The following is a 22,483-nucleotide window of genomic DNA, read 5'->3' on the forward strand; positions in this document are numbered from 1 at the left end:
AACATAACATAATATAGTTTCTAATATGCATAAATGCGATCTACAAATCGTTTTAAAGATAATTATTCCTGCCGGCTTCCCTTTTGTGATTTTACATATATAACGAAAGGGAAGCCGGTAGGAATCAGGTTATGTAGACTCTTCGTCACTGCTTCCTCAGAAAAAGAATGGCTTTACTTTTATATTTAATCCAGTTAATGAGTTAGCCGGAAAAAAGTTAATATGCCGAAACATTTCCAAAAGGCAAATTTTAAAATTTGAATTGCTTGTAACTTATTGTCGCCTTTGATAACATGACTCGGGACCTAGTTAATTTACTCGGCATTTTGAGGCTTAATACTGACACTTTATCCGCTCTACAAAACTTTTCAATCTAAACCTATGCTATTTTGAAATAAGTGTGCATTCGCCACCCATCTAGGGGCTTTCATCTCGTCATTCATAAAAATATCCAGCGAAAATAGGCAAACAATATGTAAAAATATACGACACGTAAATCAGTGTTGACAGTAACTCCATAAATATAAATATCAATGCATATCCAATGTTGCCAGAAAAACTATTTCGTTACGCATACACAATCTGTTTGCATTTTTACTAGTATATTCTTGGGACTTTTGAATTTGGAAGCTATTTCATATGAGTCAGCACACCGTTTCTTTATTAAAAAATAGTAATTAAGTTTATTAAAAACAGACTACTTTTGAAGTAAATTTATTTCTTTGGATAATCCTCTTGATTACAATATAAAATAGTTTTAATTGTTACGGAATAAATATTAAATTTAAAAAACATGAACAATCCTCTGTTCAAAACATATTATGACATTCTACCTATTTGTTTCTATAGATACAATAACGTAAAAAATATTCACATAGAGTTAACTAATAAACAACTTTATTTACTTGTGATACAGCTCCAATTCATTCACAGCCATGCCTCTAACAGAATTAATCAAAAAATCAATACAAGACGCACGGGTCCATTACTAAATCAGGGCCATAATCACCGATGACGGTCACTATGGCTTAATTGTCAATTTAAACTGAGGTTAACTGCCCACCTTCCCGAGGGATGCTCCGTGGAAGAGCCCTAATACCTTCACAAAATGAGCGGTGTTGTAAGGGTAGAATTGATTTTGTGTTTATTAGATTAAATTAATTAATAATTACAATGAATTATATGATTAACACTCAAAAGGATAAAATATATTATCGCATACATTATAAATATAATTTATTAGTCATGTAGGCGAACATAACTGCACTCTAGACAGATAAAGTGATAATAATAATTATAACCAAGAGCCATTTTTATAACTCCGGATATTTACGAAAACTTTGTGCTAGAGGTAAAATTAAAAAAGATACATAAAGTAACTAAAATAGCCAGTTCAAGCTCGGAGATAAGAGAGAGCGATTAATATTCTACCAAACGAGTTCACGAATAATAAAAATAAAATATTATTATAAGATTGTCACGTTTTCAGCCATTTAACCTTGAAAATCATATACGAATATGAATATTTACCCCTACCAAAGACAACATTCTCATAAAAACAATACTCGATAAACACTCGAATTTAATAACGCACTAGTAGCCGCCAGTTGTTAACTTTAGCTAATTGTTTTCTCTTATGTTTGACTTGTGAACAAAATGATTCCGAACAACCGTGTGTCTGATATTATTACAGAGTTTAGTTTACTTTAATTTGTGTTTTGTTAAATATCTTCATCTAAATGTGTGGATTTTGGATGGGTTGAGCAAGTTTGCGTGTGCGAGTACTTAGAAGCATTTTACTGGTGATAGTTCTATCATATGTGAGAGTCCACCTGGGTAGGTGCCACCGCAATGTCTATTACTGCTGCCAAGCAGCAATGTGTAGTGACTGTTCTGTTCCGGTTTGAAAAACATTGTAGCCAGTGTACCTTCTGGCCATAATAAGACTTAACATCTCATGTCTCAGGATGACGATCGCAGTAAAATACCAAATAATACTTTGTAATTCAAGGTGTTGGGTGTTATTTCTGCTGTTTATGGGCGGTCGTATCGCTCATCATAAGACTAATGGAAAGCTCGTCTCATCATACAAACCATTAAAAAAAAAAAAAACGCATATAAAGTTATATTGTATAGTGGTGAAAAGGAGTATATAGACCTCGTACTATGTAACCGGATGATAGAAATCTAGAAGCTGTGGGCTTAAACAGAATAAGTCTTGTACATTACTTAGCAGACTTTACCTATAGAGAGAGAATCGGTTAACCAGCGACAAATGTATACTTGTGTGGCAAAGACGAAATTAAAAATTTTGGCAAATAATTATCTATTTCTAAAGCCAATGTAATTTGATGTAGGATTTTATATATATTTGGACCGAGTGTAAGTGTTAAGGGCTCACAAGTCTCTCGAAAAACATCACACCGACAGACTTAGTTTGGTCAGTGTGCATTATGCTTTGGGTTTTTTCAAATAAAGGTTATAATTTACGTAATATGCTTAAATTTTCTGAATCCCTGGTTTGATCATAAGTTGAAATCAAAGTTACTCGATCTAATAACTTTGTAAAACACCACGATGTACTGAGCAAGTCAATTTAAAGTTTTAATCTTAATATAGATACTCTAGTCAGTGAAAAACTTATCAACGTTATTAAAAGTTTTATAAATCTTACTTACTAATATTATAAATGCAAAAGTATTTGAAAATGTATAGATGTTTGTAATAACTAAACGCAGAAACGAATAAACGGATTTGGATGAAATTTAACTCACAGATAGACCATGTCCAAGATTAACATATAGGTTACTTTTTATCCCAGAAATTTGCTTATATGGAAAATAATGTATAAGTTAGATCAGATTTTTTAATAGATGGCGCTAGTGTCGAAATATCTTTGATGGACATTTGTACCGGGATTTGCATTTCACGCGGGTGAAACCGCAAGCAACGCTTAGTAATACATAGGAATATTACACCTATTCACCTTTTAGAGGTAGGCAGAGGTAGCAGTTTACACATTACATAAGTTGTGCCAGTTTTTAGGTGGTGAGAATATTATAGAGCTAGTATATTAAATACAGTTTAGAGTTCAAGACGATTAGGCCGATGTCACCGAGTAATACAATCTCACAAAACACTGGCGCCAATTGGCAAATTGAATTAATTGAGATTGGCAGAGGGGCAACAATCCTTTACCCTATATCCTATTATTCACTGAGGGTATGGTATGCACCACAATTCTATTGGCAATGTGATGACGATGTCCACCATGGCTTATCCATACGATTCTTACTTTTTATTTGATAAGATCGAATCTGGAAATGATTTAGCAATGTTGTAACAGGCACTGGAAATACCATGATAGCCTGGCCCTTTGCCCTTTAAAAATATCGCACCGCAAAATTCCACCTAAAACCCGACTAAACCAATCGACACAGCTTTTAAAACCCTCCAACGTTCCAATAAAATTGGGAAGCGTAAAGATTCTATGAATCCGCTATATAATCGAGTTACTAACACTCCGGCAGCGTGGTTATGTCAAATGACTCGGCCCGGTCAAAGGGGGCCAACTCAAATCCAATTTGGGCTGCTTTCGACTTTCACAGACCTTGCTTGTACCAATTAAACGACGCGGAAAGTGCGTTTGGGGTCATTCGACCCGCTTTTTTGATCAGCAACGGAATGTGGGCTCCATTGGAGATTAAAGGGTTTGGTTGCGTATTAATTATGTTTAATATCTGTTTGATTTGAACTATGGATATCGGATTATATGGTCGGATAGGCTGTGTTGCCTTTTTGAGGGATGGATCAGTCAGGTAAATTACTTCACTAATGTCAGGAAGTTATGGTTTCTTTTTCATTGATTCTAAATAGCTATAAGTCTGAAAATTTTTGTAAGAAATCGACACGTAGCCGTATAGGTTACGTTTCTGATTTTTTATGTTAACGCATGTTAGACATTGAAATAAAACTATTTTTCGGATTTTATCGCGTTTTTTTATATCACAATTTTCTCTCGATATTACGAAGACTTTGCATCCTTCATGTTCACAAGGGATTGAGGTGTTGGTTGTCTGAAAAGTCAAAGTTACAATATCTATCTATATTTATAATATATATATTTGGGTCAACAACTCTTCTCGGACTAATGAACTAAATACGAAGGTATAGTCTTTACAAGCGTAGTGTCATATTAACCTTAAAAATAATCTTTTATATTATTGTAATTATTTAAAGATTTTTTTTAATTTAACCCTTCCCAGCAGCGAAACAAAACTGGCTCACAACACCGCAATTAATTACGACACAAAAGCAAAAACTAAACAGCGGCATAAAAACACTCCAATTGATTTACCCCTATTAATTTAATTGATTTCATTCAATTAAAATTCATCTAATTGCACAAACACAAACGGTTGGAATAAAGCGCGCCATCGGCTACCCGACAAATCTGTTTTTAAAATTAATCCAGTGAAAATGAGTGGCGACATTAATATAGAATGGAACTTCATCGGACTAAGTAGCGGAGTACATTGTCGGCGAGGCTGGGCCGTTTAAACGATTTATTTACTAAGCGTACTGTATTATTCAACGCTTCTGATTCAACAGTGGCTGTTCAGTGAGCGACTAATAGTCGCGCGATTTATTGCGTTCAGAAACGGATGGTTTTATTATAAATGGCACTTAAATTATTTATTGGAAATACATAATGTTTAGTGGGTACGAAAATGAAATTATAATTATATTATATATTTTTATCCCTATTAGCTACTAATTTAAAACGAATATGCCATATTTAAATACATTTCTTCAGAATATTGTAACAATATAAAACCTAAATCCTAATACTACAAAAAAAGACGATCACAAACCGTCAAAAAATCGCGCACCGAACAGCCAGCGGTCGTACACTAAATCATTACAACAGAATGCGGCCCTTATAAAGGCAGAAACAATTATTACTTGTTAAAGAGGCTCTCGGGCTAAAGGAAATAATAAACTGAGAGCACTCGCAGTATTACACGAGGCGGACGTTGCCGCTTCGATTGTTTTATTACTTTGACGGTGCCGTGATTGCGTTTTTTTTATTTGTCGACATCATATTAACTGTTTACCATTTTCCTTTTATAACAGAGGGCTCTGAGTAGGTAGGTAACTTTCTCTAGGGTCTAGGTAGCATGTTGCATGTCTAGTCTGCATGTTGGTTGATGTGTTTATTTTACTAATGTAGACACTATATTATCACGCCTTTATCCTCAAAGGGGTAGGTAGGGACGCAACTAGCGCAACCACTTGTGTGTCCCGTGATGTGATAGGTGTGCTTGTCGCTATATCGGGCACATAATATTTCAAAATCCGGGCTTATATTTACACGGGGCTTAGGGCTCAATTTTACTATTAGCTTATAAATAAATATTAACATTCCGCACCAGCTTAGGTTGGTTAAATTTAGTTAACAGATTCCATTATATTAAAATATAAAGTAAAGTAAGTAGTAAGTAAGAGCTTGTTGTTATTATGGAAGTTAGAGAGGTAGAGGTCTTTAATTTCTGATTTAAGTTAAAGTCTACTCTAAATATAACACATAACAGGTTTTTAATAGAAAGATTCACGACTAAGTAACATACAGTCAAGTACTTAGATTGGATAGTGACAAAAAATGCACGTACTGTACTAATAAAGGCGTATATCGCTTTTTAATGAGACGGATGGTGTGACACAGCGCTCCAAGACTTTGCTGGTGCTAGGATATATTTTATATCCGCCCAGATAGCGACCACCGTACACAAGGTGTTAAAACTCGCCATAGGAGCCTATTAAATGTCTTGTGTTCCGGGATCAGCCTGTATATCTAGTTCCAACAGGCAGGCATAATTGTGTCGACTGTCGAGGGGTAATCACCTCTCATAAGTCAAAATTCTACTCCACTTAGCAGGTGCAGTGGGGTCACTGCTGTATGCGTATAAAAAAACCCTTTTTAAATATAATTTTGAATCGGTTTCCTAAAACGAAAAGTATACGCCAACCTTAAATTTTCCGCTAAGTCTAAAATCATTTGACTCATTAACAAACAGGTGCTTCTGACAATGTCATTACGGTCTGGCGAAAGGCCTCTGTGCAACAGACGTTTATGATTAAAAAATAAGTTGTTGATCAGCTAGTTTCACTACGTCAAAGGTAGCAAAGGGCGAACGGAGTCTAATAATTTCCTTTTTATCCTTTGGCGCGTTTTGTGAGAGTTCGCGGGTTATTTGTCAAGATGAAATAGGCAAGGTATGGAGGGATAAAACTGCGAGTGACACGGTAAATTAGACCTTATTAGCACAGTATCGCGTCAGGATTTGAAGTTTGTTGTATAAAGATTTTATAACATGTGATTGTGAATTGTTATATGCCGTGGTACTCTCGCATGACATATTTTGTTATAACAATATTTAGTTATATATGTGTGGTATAATGCGCCGTTTTTGAATGCCGAGTTCAGTGTGGATGCCGTTTTACTAATATAATATTAGTCTTATGATTCACGTTTATTCAAAATATTATTTGGAAAAATATCTCTTTAATTTACATACTAATCGTATTTCAGTATTACATCCAGTGTGATATTCAATTATATGATAAAATTAACAAAAAAAAAATACTTTATTCACACCGATTCATTAAAACACAATACTCACTTCAATATTAGATCCAGTATGATTTTCAATTATATGATAAAAATAACACAAAAAATTACTCAATTCACACATAAATCCTGTGTAATTTTCAATTCTGTTATAACATAAAAAGAAATTACTTCACACCATTTCGTTCAAACACAAAACTCAATTGGCTCATGACTTAAACACATAAATCAACAATAAAGTTCACATTACCTCAAACAAACCCAACCTCGTCTCATGAAATAATGCATTTCAAATAGGGCCAACACAGAACTCCCTCGTCCATTTTCACGTGCACAAAGTGTCCGTCTGTCCGCCAGCGCGTGTCACTCGCACCTTGCCAACCAGAATTGTGTTTTGACAGCGGGCCCTAATCCGGGCGGCTCCGCGGGGCGCACCACTGCACCTGACGTTTTTCAATTGACAACATTTAATTTTTTCAACATACCAAAATGTTTATATTTTATGAAACTAGATCTAAAATGATGAGACCCATATTTTTTCTTTTTTCGAAATGCAGATATTTTCATTCATGATTTTCACTTTGAATTTTGTTTTATTCTAAAACGACGTAAGCTCCAAATGACGTCACATATACGGCTCAAAAGTAATGACCTTTGCTTTTGCGGTAAAAAAAAAAATGAAGTGACAGTTTTTTTGTTTCTGTCTCTCTCGTTGAAAGTGACAGTTGTGACGTATCTATTGTAATATTGACATTTGACATTGACAAATGACGGTGTCTTAGTTTTTTAAAATAAATAATAAGGTGGACCAAGGAACTATTTCATTCAACCGTATATGTGGGACGTCATCAAGCATTTTTCGGTTTTAAATTTTTTTATTCGAAATTAAGTATTAAAAAATATTAAAAATTCATAATCGAACTCAGAGTAGAAAAATTAAGAAACGGTATTTTTGTTTTAGGCACGTTTACATTTTGAAATGTTGTCAATTATAAACATTACTATGTAACACTTTTGTGAGAACTATTATATCAGATTAAATTGTAGTCGTTGAATGGTTCTAGTTTTATTGGTTATCGCTGTTGTTTCTTTTTTGGTTTGGGGTTGTTTTCGCTTGTTTTATAGCTTATAATAGGTGTACTTAGGGTTTTATGACTGTCTTTTTATATTGTTTTAATTTTTTTTTACTGATAGGTTAGTCATTTCAATAAAGATGTATAAAAGAGAGTAGACGCATATATGTAATGACGATCTGATAATTGCTTACAGGTTTTCGTAATATATATTTAATCTATAGGTAGATTTGTTCCAAATCTTCCAAACCCGCAGAACAACAATAATCTTTGAACCTTATTGCTTAAAAAATAAATGTGAATATTTAAAAGCAAATTTTATGGTAATAGATAACAAAAAAATACTGTTAATTTTAAAATATGAACACACAATTAAAGAAAAAAAAGCTTTAAAGACCGTTAAAAAGCTTATAGTTTAATACTCCAGTGTGATACCCACGCACTCTACCTGAAATAATATTTATAATGTACATCAATAAGTAGTTAAATGGGTATTTACCCGACGGAGACGAACCAAACTCTCAGTACACTTCAGATCAATTTCCGAAGTTTTACTTCAATCTTTACTTTGTTAGGCTGTGTGCACACTGGTTACGCTTTTATTTTCTTCGCAAAAATGAAGAATGAGTGATTTTTTAAAATTAATAGAATATTCAAATATCGATTGACGTATCTTTATAACACTGTATTAATAATTCAGCAAAGTTTTAATACGAAATATTATTAATAATTGTGTAATATAAACTACATAAAATGCCGCCAAATAGCCTACCATACTAACTGTACAACGATAAATTAATTCTTAAGCAAATCATTCCTGTATGGACGTAACAGGGCCTTACATAACGTAGGTAGTAGGTATACCTAGGTGTCATAATCCATTACGATACAATATAAATCATCAAAATCTGTATCAAATATTTTCCTTCAAATGTGTGAGATAGATTTCATTAAAGGTCATTCATTAAAGCACGACGTATAACCCAGTATATCAACTCGACTCTCACGGCTCATTGCGCCGCACGCCTTGCCGCCTTGTGCCTCGCCTTACGAGTCTTGCCTCGCCTTACGCCATTGTATACGAGTCCTAACAGTCTCAGCCTGTTGGGAACTCAACCATCCACTTTATTAGCAAACTTGGCAAGTACAGTATTTCAGTAATTAGACTCGATTATTTTCAGTTGACTGAAACTGAATAAGTATGATACTCGATGTTTATACACGATCGATGTTAGAGGGATCTAAGAAGGAATATCTGGATGTGTATTGTATATGGGGGTAGGTAGAGTATTAGTCGAAAACAATACGGTTTTACTCACGTTATACAGTAGTCGGGATCGCCAAACAGTTTAAACCGTGTTGTTTTCGACTAATTTAATGTCTCGCGTAAGTTTTAATAATATTATTAGGTAGAGTATTATAATAGCCGTTGAAAGACGAGACGAGCCAGCAGCTCATCTGATGGTGAGTTATACGGCCGCCCACAAATAATAGCAACTCGAACTTACAAAGTGCTATGTGAAACAGTATTCGCTCGACACTCTAAGAGGTGTTAAATCTCAAAATTCTATTGCCAGTAAGTAAATCTTATCTTCTGCTTCCTTATTAATATTATAAAAGCCAATGTGAAAATGTTTGTTGAATAAACGTAGAAACCGCTGAACGAATTTGGATGAATTTTGGCACTCTGATAGACCATGTCTTGGATTAATGTATGAGCATTTTGTATACTGATTATTTACTCTGGTGGGAAACATTAAAAGTAATATTTAAATAGATAACGTCGTGGATTGTTACAGCGATTTAAAGATTTTTATAGTGGGACAGGATAATCATATGAGCGAAACAGCGGGCAACACTTAGTATTTAAATAATGAAATATGAATTTCATTGCACGAACACGCAATACTTTTATATTTAACATTAGAATAAATGTTTTTCTGTACAAAAAAGGTTACAAAATTTATTTACTTTGAAATAAAGGTGAGACAATGGAATGACAACTGATATCTAAACTGTCAACCCTTTTTAGGGGTCGGCGTGATGATTAATGGCTGAAGGGACGGCGAGTTATGAACTCGTTAAATGCATGCTTGGGAACAATTATTTAGAGTGTTACTGGGTGAGGTAATCTCAAGGTTTCTATGCCTCGGGTTCAATTCCTAGCAAAGCAAAGCGATTAAAGGACGCTGTACTTATTATCAAGCATTATTTATTTAATAATTATAGGACAGCGAGTAGTTATTACAGAGGTTAAAAAAAATATAGTAAAAAATTCATGTTCAAGGCGGTCACAACATCCACCATCTGTGGTCAATGACTACAAGGCACAAGATTAATACTTCGGCATGGTCCTTTATTTTTTACAATAACTTTTTTGCTCTCAATATGAAGCAAGGTAATCGCTTATCGACATTCTAATAAATAAAAAATAAGGACATTCAAAACATAAAGTGTAGCCCAAGTTCCTAACTACCGGGGTCAATGTAAGTAATACAAAAATAATCATATTAATGTATACAAACTTACATACACGAAAGTGTCTGTACGTCGATATATCACGATGAAGAGAGATGTCGCAGGCACGCGTCGCGCCACGAGGGCTCCGCAAACACGCCCGCGCGAATAGTACCCCCCTGCCCCCATACAAACTCGTGCAGCACGGGCTGATCTTTTCGTATATTTCATACAATATTTATATACGTGAAAGGTTTTTTATACCATTTATCGGATATTAGGGTTGTTCAGAAATGGATTCGGATATTTTTTAATTTTTTCATCATTTATGTAGCTTTATCAAGTTCATCTTTAGTGATTAGTCAATCAACAAGCGATGACTGCAAAATAAGTTCCTAATCACTTCGGATGTGAGTGTGAAGCGTCAGTCACATTAATGAAACTGCGATCTCACAATCTTAAACAACTGCGAATCACTCCAAAATTTCTCTTCGTACCACCCGTCGTTACTATATCAAGTCAATAAAAAAACAACTTGATACCATTAATATTCTGTGTAAACAGTTATACACTTCATTAAACATCCCGAAAAGGGGCTATATTTTTCAAAGCATTAATTTCGAAAATTCCGGCCCCAGTCGCCGTCTGTGTGCTTAGGTATTGAAATTGTTGGATATTTTGGCTTGTTCCGGCCAAAGTTGCTTGCCTCTCGAACTCTCGCCAAGTTTTATTAGGATACTTGTAAAATTTCGCCTATTCCACTGAAAATGCTCTTGGTTGATTAAATAAGATGAATTTATTGACTTAGACACAGTCAAAAGTGCTCGGTGAATTTTTTATGTCTACCCTCAATGTTAAAAGGTTTTATGGAGTTCTAATTAAATTTTTCCAGTGTTTTTTTAATTAACTTTCTTGGTGGCTTGTACGGGAAATTGTTTTATGGATCTAATGTTTACGATGAAGAGTAACATTCATTTAATTAGCGTCATGTAAAAAATCATTCAGGCAAAAAAATATGAAATTAGTATTATGTTGATAAGTATGAATAAGAATACCTTACAATTGTATTGAGATTTTTTCATCAGAAGGTGTATATTGATGGTGAACTTGTAGCTAAGCGATTTCTATCCCTAATAAAAACCGATGCTAGTAGGTAGTAGGATTTTTTTACACTTAGTTTGTAATACCCGACAAAAACACAACGCTAACAGCCAAAATATCACCTTTGCTCTTTAAAAAGTATAAAATTACACTAACACACAAAAACATTTTTTAAACATAACACAGACTCATTAACCTTCCATCGTAGTGAAACGTTAACGATATCCGATACCTTTTTTACTCGTTTATTTATTCGGATATTTTGAGTGTACTTATTTTTATTTTAAAGGTAATTTTTTATATTACATTGGTCGGCGGATAAATAAAACGCATAAGGTTTCTAGTGATCATTTTGTCCAATGAGCCGATATATAGAACCCAAGTCTGTAATGATCTGGAATACAAAATTCTAATGTCAAATACCATGTCTTAATACTTTCGGGATTGAACCCATAGAACCAAATCATTTTTGCAGCCTACAAATATACCCAACAAGCAACACATTGTTCCGAAATACAGCTTCAACATTTACTCACAAACAATGTAAGTAACAAACATCCGAACAAATTTTGGCATTACTCTAGTTTACTTCGCATAAGACCAGAAAACTTTGACACAAGATTTATGGTACGTTTTCTAATCTACCGCCACACTCAGCTGCAGGCGTTAATTTATTTGGCGAAAACAGGAGCTTAAATATTTTGGACATGATCCTAGGGTTCAAGACGTGCTTTTGTAAGCTCGTAAGACTAGATTATGTTCTAGTGTAGAAGTTTTGTGCCATTTTAATAATTAATATTAGATTTTTGTACCCGATATTAAATAAATTGCCGTCTATAATGGGACAACAAATTCAGTAAATGAAATTTGCACTAGTTTCTTCCTCTACCTACTCCGTAACCGAGATATGCATGAGCTTAAAGACGAATGTGTTAAAAACTAATCAAGCTCATCCTATATGTTAATATTGTGTTTCAAATGTGGTATGCTTTTGATTTATAGTTATTTACAACAATGTTTTTATTAATTATAATTATTACTAAATAATATACTCAAAAAAAATTATTCACATTAACTGCTACTCTACGGATTTTTTCAGTTCGTCTGCACTTAACTTTATAAAAGTCGTTATATTCCGGCAATCGAAATCTCAATCCGCTAGTAGTCATTTTGCAACAGCTTTATTATCTCGTAGTGCATATTATAAAATATTTACAAACGGATATTTCCTTTTGATCTATTACATTATGTGCTCTCTGTATATAGTATGGATCCTTGATATAAAATATCCGATCGAGGGACGGATATTACTGTCGGTACACAGGTTTACAATGTACTTTGATTTATTTATAATATAGAATTTGATTGCAAATATTTGTACAAGTTATTGTATTTTATTTGTGATGGTGTTATAAGATATTATAATTTTATCTTTAAGTCATGTTCGATGAGCATATTGAGTTACGTCTTGCGTTCCCTTTCTAAAAATCATTAAAACTTATAAAATGATAAACTTATGAATAGGATAACTTTTATTTAATATAAAAAAAATAATAAGTACATACTATAAAAACTATCTAATAACCACAACATGTTTATCTATAAACAACATCCTTTATTTTGCAACTATATACTTGTATATTTTAAAATCTATCCGCCGACGCTGTCGGATATTTCCCCATCGTGCACTCAGCTTTATGTCGCCCGGCGCCTACCGACTTGCCGGTATATTGTGCAATTATAAACTCATTCCGAGGCTGGAAGTCGCGCGGATATGACCGACTTGTTTCGAACAAGCGCTTCGATTCTATTATGTTGTTGCGAGCTGGATTGATGAGAGTCTGCACCGGGTTTTATGTTGTATAAAATGTTTTGTACCGAGGACATGTGTTAGGAATTATGTTGTTTTAACCTAGTTGCAGGTTGAAATTTGTATATGTTTTGCGATTCGGATGTCATCTTAGTTGATAGGGATTGGAAGTTCTCTTATATTATTTTATTGAGTACTGTCTAGGTTTAGAGTATCGATTGATGAGAGATGATTATCTCTCGCCATCTGATATAATTAGGCAATAGGGCAATAGTCTTGCACCATATAACACCATGGGATGCATATACATTTTGCGAAGTATATATATATAAAAGGTACATAAGTGAACCTTATTATGTTTAATACCGGTATTTTACTAAATTAGAGACTAATAATTTCTCTCAAATTCCGATCTTACATCGCGTTTACTTTAATTAAGCTATATTCCGCTAGTAATTCACACATTACATTTCTAAACACAATTTCATAATCCAAACTATTCAACAAACAGATATAACAAAATCGTCGTACTAAGTAGCTCCAGCTTAGAAACTTACGGTTGTGGAAGTTCTAAGGAGATTTGCATGGAACAGAGGCGGGATCGGCCGAGTGCACCGCCTCAGTACGGCCGGCTATTATGAATACCCTTGAGCTGGTCATTTTCAATAGTCGCCGCCGCTTAGGCGGATATCTCGGGGACAGCGGATATTTCGGATATTGTGTTCGTTGATTATGTAACGGTTTATTATTGTTAATATCGATAGGTATTGAGTTTAGGTGTAACACCACTATGCTGGCATAGTGTTCGGAGAGTTACATACTTTGGAAATTATTTCCGAGGAAGTTTAATGTATGTACGTTACTTTGTGATTTTGATGGGTAATTATACAAATATATTCTACTACCAAAGGACTAAGTTCAAGTTTGAAAAACATTGTTGTGTAATATAGACATTATGAAACTTAACATTTAATATTTTAAGGTGTGAAGCACATTGCAGTGCTTAATAATTCAAAGTTTTAGGTTGAGTTGCTATTTACAGACTTTTCTGGTCTTTACCGTTGGTGAGCGACTTACTCAATTCTCATCTCGTCATCATATCTATACAAATTATAAAACAAAGTCCCCTTTTCTGTCGGTCTGTATGTTACCGATTTTCTCAAAATCTACTGAATTGATTTTTATGAAATTTGGTATGGAGATAGTTTAAGACCCTGGGAAGGTTATAGGCTACATTCTATCCTCCCTATAGAGAACTCCTTCACGCGGGCGAAGCCACGAGCAATGATTAGTGGTTATATATAACATTATCTTATGAGATGAAATACAAATTTATTGGTCACTTACGCTACTAAATATGCTCATTAATTCCAGTTTAGTGCAACATTATAAATCTTTATAAATGTATTGCGAATTAACATGCTCAATATTTATGTAACAGTAAATTATATTTTCATCGAAAGCAAAAGGTGCTTTGTGTGAAGGAAAATATCGTGAGGAAACCTGCATTCCTGAGTTCTTAATAGGAATAATGAGGGCGTGTGAAGTCTACCAATCGGCACTAGGCCAGCGTGGTGGACTGAGACCTAATCCCTCTCAGTAGTAAAAGAGGCCGTTCTAACAGTGGGATAGTATAATACAAGGCTTATATAATTATTTATTATTATTAAATTATATTTTATCTCTTCATTTCATCTTAGTATCATCAAATCAAAACTTTTGTGTATATTTGGTAATTCCATTGCTGTTTTAATTTTACAAAGACAATTGTGCACGGAATTGCGTTCATTAAAAAGTTGTGTCAAAGAAAAAATTCCTAATGTTGGAATGATGTACTAATTACTTGCACAATCGAGTTGCTAACTGGCCGAACTTGTTTCCCGCCCACTAATCACCCAACTTTTTAACACCCCTAACTTTTTGAATATAATTTTTTTTGCTAATTTTTATTTTATACTATTTATAACCGCTTTTGTCTAGGAACAGTTATGCTCTATACTATAGGATGACGGCATGGATTCGATTCTCGGCTTGGGAAGTATTCGACGAAGCTTAGTTGTTAGTAATATTATGACTTTTCATGTTGATAATAATTTGGTTCAAAACTATTTTTTTAATAAAGGGATCACCTCATCGACCTATTCAGGCTAAGAAAAAGCATTAACGACCTACATTCGATTCTCGATTAAAACAAACTTACTTCTTATCTTACTAATATTATAAATGCTAAAGTTTAAGAAAATATTTGGATGTTTCTAAAAAGTAAACAGAAACTGCTGAACAGATTTCTATGAAATTTAGCATACGGGTAGACCATATCCTGGATAAACAAAGGCTACTTTTATAGCAATAGTTTTCTCCCATGGGAAATAATTCAATTTTTTAAAACAGGTGGTGCTTTAATTCACTATATTATAGTGTTTTATAGCCTTTTTATTGCGGAAAAGGCTTTTTCACACCGGCGAAACCGCGAGCTACGCCTTGTCAATTATAAAAGTGATAAAACATGGGTGATTCAATACCATAAATGCAAATAATATATAATATTTAATGTTAATATTTAAAAGATTTCTGGATTCGACCATCCTATCCCGATAGGCTTCAATTATTTCAGTTCTAATAACAAACAACATCGTATAGTTAAATCAAAACAAACATTCCAAAATGACCAAATGTTTACGCCACTTTGTAATGTAAAATGTTGCCGGATTCGCACCCGACACGCGCATGTAATGAAATTAATGTCTTAATCTTTGAAATTTATTCACAGCCGCGCCGCTGCAGCGCGGTTTCGTTTTACGTACAGTTTATGTAATGTAGGAGTAAATATTACATGAGATGTAGAAAGAATTGACAAAATAAAGCATAGATGAGGTCACAGACGACGGTCTACAAAGATAAAGCGATTTTATCCTTTTGTAATATGCTGGAGGTTGTCTGGGTAATTATACCACATTTTCTATTTATACTGTAAGGTTTCATATTTTTGAAATGACATTTTTATAAAAATTATATAAAAAAGGGGTAGTTGGATAAAAAGAAGGGTATTTATACTGGGTGCATTTGGCAGATGGGTCATTCGGCGTAAGACTGCGGACAAGTTATGTACCAGAAGTATAAAGTGTACCTAAGTTGGTTAAAGTTCGAGTTTATACATAATATTATGTAACTAGTGATTTGTAATTGTGAAGTGATAAAAATGAAAAATAAGTGAATAAATAAATAGCAACGATAGCCTAGTTGGGTGTGGAACGGACTGCCGAGGCGAATGTCCGCAGGTTCAAATCCCAAGGGCACACACCTCTGACTTTTCTAAAAAAAATCATGTGTGTATTCTTTGTGAATTTATCGTTCGCTTTAACGGTGAAGGAAAACATCGTGAGGAAACCTGCACATCTGAGAAGTTGTCTATAGGAATTTCGAAGGTGTGTGAAGTCTACCAATCCGCACTAGGCCAGCGTGGTGGACTAAGGCCTAATCCCTCTCAGTAGTAGAGGAGGCCCGTGCTCAGCAGTGGGCAAGTATATAATACAGGGCTGATATTATTATTATTATTATTAAATAAATACAAGATATTCGAGCCTGAAGTTTAATTGGAGAGATCCCTACAATACCACTGAGCAACAATTTGTTGTCTTTTAGTATTGAAGCAATTAGCACAAAATAAATTACTAAGCATCATGGAAATAAACATATTGAATATTAAAGATGGCGGATGCTGTTCAATCGCAAGCACTCTTGTAATTCAAAGTTTTGAAGGGTGCTACTATTATTTATAGTAATATTAGTAACACTTACCATTGGACGAGTAACCTCGTCTCGTCATTTAGCGGAATAGAATAGCCGTTTAAAAATCGTGTGTGATATTACCTACTAGAGGAAATGTCCCGTAACATAGTAATCGCTCGTAAACTCACAAACTTCTCGACAGTAACTCGCAAACGCATTCACGCACCATATTTTGCGGTTACTTTAAAGGTCTGACAAAAGTTGGGTGTTAAATCGTGCGCGGAGCCCCGCAAACCTATTTTTAAGACCCGTGTCAGTTGGACCTTGGGTATAAAGATTGATGCTATGCGTTCTAAAGATATGTTGGGTGAATAAAAAACTTTTAACATTACAACCAATAATATCTTTTCCCTCGTAGCTACTTACATATTTGACTGACTCACATGGGTAATTGAACATTTCAAATCGCACACTTCACAAAAATAAAATTATATAATAGGTATTTTCTTAACTTCAAACAACGAAAAAATATTTTGATTACACTTAACGTGTATAAGCTATGTAATTTTTTTAATTAGATCATCTACTTTTTGCTCATTGTACCTACTGGTTTCCCTCTATGTTACCTACTTCTAGTATTGTTGGTATATGTGACCTTTATCATTAGGTAACGTTATTGCATTTACCGCTCTGTGCCATAAAAAGCCGCGCAGCATTGTCCTCTGCGGTTGCAATTTGCAATCAAAGCCTACCAAAAGGACAATCTACACAGCGGTTCGCCGTTGCGGCCATATCCCAAATTGTAATTAAAAACTTCACTAACCTTTATTCTTCAACTCGCTAATAACCTTACCAATAAGCCTCATAAATAATAAAAACACTATTTTGTCTGTACACTTCATAAACATTTGAGTTCACACTCATAACTTCAATCATTGACTACAATAATCTTGAAGTTTCCATAATCAATTGACATTGACCCACTGAAGCAACAGTTAGCTCGCATCGCATAGCTCCCCCTATACACAACGAACCTAAGTATCGGCGGCATAAATAAGGTCGGACAAGAAGCAGGCATGGCCAGTAAGTAATGAGGGAAAACCCACGGCAAACATATAGTGTAACAATAGGGCGGGGCACTAATTGATTGCTTACCGCGCCTCTGTTGCCATTGTACGTGGACCTGGCGACGTCTGTAATCTCGCTGGAGACTGGGTAGTTGGCGGGGTTTGGGTAGTCGACGTGGTATTTTTTTTAATAACAAATGATTGAACCTCGTCAATAAAAATTATGTAAAAACGTCAAAATTAATTCAAATATTAGATATTTCAATCTGTCCATTTTTATAAAAAACCATACGAGCATTCAAATGCCGACAATTTTATAGAGAGCCACGACGCCGTTCTGCCGGGTTCGCACTGCAGACCTTTCAAAAATTGATAGCGTACAACGCAATCTCTAATTTAATAGGATCCCGCAAAACCCGACGCGTGATGAATGCATTGTTTCGTGCCGGTTTGGTGCCAGTTAACTTCTTTCGCGAGCGGCTCGAGCGGTGCGAAATGCGAAAAACTTTCGCCTTTGTCCATGCAAATGCGATTTGCTCCCATTTAAAATGTTTAATTCTGTGTGACAAATACGAATGACTTTTTTTAGATCTGTTTTATAACAATGTTCACGTTGGGTTCTTGTTTTTGAATTATGCAAAGATTAACGGGTTTTAACTGGTAGATATATAATCTATCTATATTGACTAGGTATACATTAATGTTTTTTTTTACAGTTAAATAAAAAAAAAAACATTTTTCTAAAACTCAGGCACAAAAAAGTTGTTTATAAAATTCATATTTAAATTTCGAACAAACTTTTCAAATAACGAACTACATGCATTACACAAAAAGCCCTGTCGTTTGATAGCGGCACTTTAGTTTGTATTCCTTTGCAATTACCCTTTCTTCTCAAAAAGTGATGTCATAAAAATAAATTTTATTGCGCATCTCCTGCTAGACCCTTTCTATCAATTGAGTCTAGGCTCCTTTATGGCGGATCAAAGATGTCCCCTTATAGCGGGTGCTCTAATTGAGTTCACCTTTTTATGGTGTTTTAGGAGGTCTATAAAACCTAACTTTCGATTGACGGCGTTGAGGTAAGTTCATTTTCTTATGACTTTTTTATGCTGATGTGAAAGAATTGATATGGAATAGGAATGCCTTGATGTTTTAGAAAAAAAAAGAACGTTTTTTTTTTTATTTCAGCTTTTTAGAGCCAAGTTCGGTAAACGAACTTTTCAAGTTATGTCAATTTTCGCTCATATATAAAATTAATAATAACAAAAAAATAAAAACTAGGGAAATGTTAGTCGTAGTTTTTGTTTATAATAAAATATGCCGAATCAAGCTGTAGTTGATTTTACAGGACAATATGATTAGCACTGTATGATTAGCATTGAACGTTTGTTTAAGAAACACTTCTAAATAATATTGCCATTTTTAATCATTACTTCAGGAGTTTGGTCGTAATGTCGAGACAATATCGCTCCGCACATGCTCTTTCACCTGTGCACTTACATTCACAATTTTTTTTTTTATTTTGTATCGTAGCTATAAGAATAATGTTATTTGTAAATACATGTTTCTTCTGTCTTATGTTTATGCGAATTTTAGGCATTAAAATTAAACTATTTTTCGGATTTTATCACGGTTTTTATAATTAAATTTACATAAAGTTACAATATCTACCTATATCAGATAGATATTGTAACTTTGATTTTGCGGATGACCAACACCTCAGCCCCCCTACCCCCTCCCCCCGACCGCGAAGGCAGCAAAGTCTTCGGAACATCTATAACGAATATCTATATAAATAAAATCTGTTTTTTTTTTTATTTTAATAAAGGCATGTTGTTCGCCAAATAAACAATCACATAATTGCAGTATTTTTAAACCGGTTACGAAACAAATAACTTTCAGTTAAAATTACTATTCACGACACCCTTCCTAACTTACTGTATGATTAGAACCCGACTCGCGCGGTAAACTTTATCGATCATACTTAGCAAACTTATAATTGTTGGAAGTTGCTTTTGTTTTGTGTCACAACTTGAAGTGGTTTATTAAAAGGTTATTGATTAAAAAGTGATATAACTAAGGCATGACAACGTGACGTCATTATTCCGATTTTCATGTTACTGAAAAGTTAATAATTTTACTTACGGCAATTTTCTTTTTCTATTTTTGTCTGAATTACCACAATTTTTTTTTAGTAACATTTCTGGCTTTTACTCAGCTATCATTTTTTATTTTTATCGTTCATATAGACTCATATAGAAGAGCTATTATAACTTGACCAGAACAATAAAAAAATCTGCTTTGGAGGCGCCATTTTTGCTTGTTAATTTTTAAGTTGTCTTTGCCAGTAGAAGCTATTCTATTTTCGAACCACATTGTATGTGGGTTATTTACTTTCCTAATAACTATAGATAGCATTTTTTTTAATTCAAAACTATTTTTACGCCAAACAACATATTACTTGCGCTCTCGTATAGACTCAAAAAGATTATACAAAAATAATTAAAGCTTCGCACTAGTCTGATCAGCGGTCTCTATGACAAACGCCGAAGGTCCATAATTGGCACTCGGCACTCAGCGAGCCCGCACGTCCAGCCGACGGGGCCTGTTCACTCCAAAATGAAAGCAATTAAGCCTTCGGACCGAGCCATGAGCGAATACAAAACACAGTAGTGTGTAGTGTACAGGATTTTATGCATGTTTTTATATGAAATCGACTATAATAGAGTGTGAAAGAGTAAATGTAATATTTATAACATATTTAAAGTCTTTTGTTGATACGACCTTTTTTATATGTCTTCTATTCATGTATATTTTGTAAAACAAGTAATGTTTTTTGAGTACTCGTTAGTTGCTTTGGTTACTCTTATGATACAGATATTTCATTTTGCTAAAAAAAACTACTTTTAATTAATATTTCATCGCAACCACTATGTGAAACTGTCCCACTGTGTATATTTCTTGGATAAAAAGTTCCTAGCTTATTTTTATCTGTATGCCAAATTTCATCTAAATTGGTTGAGCAGTTTCTGCGTTCACTTCTCACGTCCAAACATCTTCATAAACTTTGCAATTTAACGGTAAATACTAAATGTTATATAACACACACGCCTTTAATCCCGAAGAGATAGCAAGATACGCAACTGGTGCACCAATTTTCCCTCGTGTGTATTCCGTCCCATGATGTGATAGGGGGCGAGCCTGTCACAATATCGGTTGCAAATTCCAGGTGATACTGAGTACAAAAATTCAATATCACCTTGCAAAACTTGCGAATCGAACCCAAAACCTCGCCACGACAGACCCCGTAATACTACGCTACCTATGATGTTATAATAGACTGCACTAAATTCGCCCGTCGCCCGTGACTTGGTGTAATATATTTTTCCAGTTTCCAGTTATTTCCGACGAGTTAGCTGCAATATTGAAACCCTATACGTTTCTAATGGGACGTGTGTTACAATATGTTTTTATACTTGCATGAACGCGCGTAATAAAATTCTGAATACTGACATTTATGCACACTAAATCTGCAATTTGAGAAGCAAAATAGAATGAGTATTATTATATGAATTTCTACCGGCGATTTGGGAAGTAATATAGTATTATTATTGATCATCATCATCATCATCATCAGCCACAGGATGTCCACTTCTCCCCCATTCTCTTCGAGTGAGGATTACTATTATAAAATATAAATTTCTGGTAGTGAAGACTAGGTAGAACTACTTCGGAAGCACAAGTGATAAGTCGCTGGTTCAAAACTCTTCTCGTCATGTATTGTTAGTACCCAGTACGCTTAAAAGGACGAACGGGCGAACGAAATAATTATTTTTGAAAAATCTTCATAAAATTATAAATATACAATCGCCATATCGGGCACAAATTTTAGACTCCGGGCTGATACTGAATAAAAGCCAATATCACTGCTGGACCCTGGGACCGAACCCGAGACCTCGGCATTGCAGTGGTACCAAAATACAACAACACCGAGGCAGTCTAACTATATTGTATTTATTATTTTTATTCTTCAACAATACGCCGAGGCTTTACTAAAATCTGGCACAATATTTGCTTGATTTAAATTTCGAATTGACCAATCCGTAAACGAGATTTGAAATTCGAACTCCATCACATCACGTCAGATCTCACTCGCAATAATCCCTTTACAGGTGAAAGACAAATCGCATTGCCGTCGCTCGGCAACTGCTCTGACGTAAACCCAAATTAATCCGCCAACATGAGCATAAAGACAAATTTAATTAGCGACTCCACTACCAACTATATCCCGGTAATGATTAACGTAACCGCCGATATGCCCTTATATGGAATTGTTAATATCTGTTATAGTGTCTGAGGTAATTGTAGGGTTACTATGTGGTCTGTAACATCTTTGCATGGGTCGATTTTGTTTAAGAACTTTGTTCTTGTTAATTTTGTGTCATTGGATGTCATTCGGGAATCTGTCTCTAGATGCTAATGTTTTGTCTGTTTCTATTGCTAAGCAGTTTTAATAGTACTTACTTATTAATGGGAATTATAGAGACTTAATCTCTAACGTCTCAAAGTGACGTATGTAAGCAACAAAGTAACGAACAAATTCAAAATTTCTAGT

The sequence above is a fragment of the Manduca sexta genome, chromosome 24, assembly GCF_014839805.1.
Source record: "Manduca sexta isolate Smith_Timp_Sample1 chromosome 24, JHU_Msex_v1.0, whole genome shotgun sequence".
NCBI classification, from domain to species: Eukaryota; Metazoa; Arthropoda; class Insecta; order Lepidoptera; family Sphingidae; genus Manduca; species Manduca sexta.